This window comes from Pteropus vampyrus, unplaced genomic scaffold (genome assembly GCF_000151845.1).
Source record: "Pteropus vampyrus isolate Shadow unplaced genomic scaffold, Pvam_2.0 Scaffold68, whole genome shotgun sequence".
Lineage (NCBI taxonomy): Eukaryota > Metazoa > Chordata > Mammalia > Chiroptera > Pteropodidae > Pteropus > Pteropus vampyrus.
In genome coordinates, this window is record NW_011888849.1 from 5908105 (window position 1) to 5908562 (window position 458).

The window sequence follows — 458 nt, forward strand, 5'->3', positions numbered from 1 at the left end:
AGGAGGGCACTCGCTATGCCTCTGATTACAGCTCCTCTGCTTTGCCTATATACTACTTCTACTTGGTACCTATATGTTCTCCAGAAATCCAGACTCACCAATTCATTATTGCTGGCTGCCATAAGAAGGGTGACCCCAAAAATATGAGGGACGTGTGCAGGGAGAAGAGGCATTATTAAACATATGCTATTACCATAGTTGTTGGTTACCCCTCATCTAAGCCTTGCCCCGCCCCAAAGTATTCAGTGAGGGGCACTTATTTCTTCTGGGCTTATTAGGAAAGAGTCCAAGCATATTTCATTTCTGTGTTTCAGGTATTTCTTGTTGTTCATTTTCAGGTTCAAGATATAAGGTTCTTATAGGATTAAGTTCTCATAATTTGTCCACATGCCACATGCATAAAATTAGGAGCAGTTCTGAATCTGATGCTGAGTTACACACACACACACACACACACA

General features: G+C 41.7%; 1 protein-coding gene across 1 annotated transcript in view; it reads right to left on the minus strand.

Annotated features, from left to right (window-relative positions):
* The window catches only part of A1CF (APOBEC1 complementation factor), a 46527-nt gene that overhangs the window by 30484 nt on the left and 15585 nt on the right, over positions 1 to 458 (minus strand). The window lies entirely within an intron of this gene.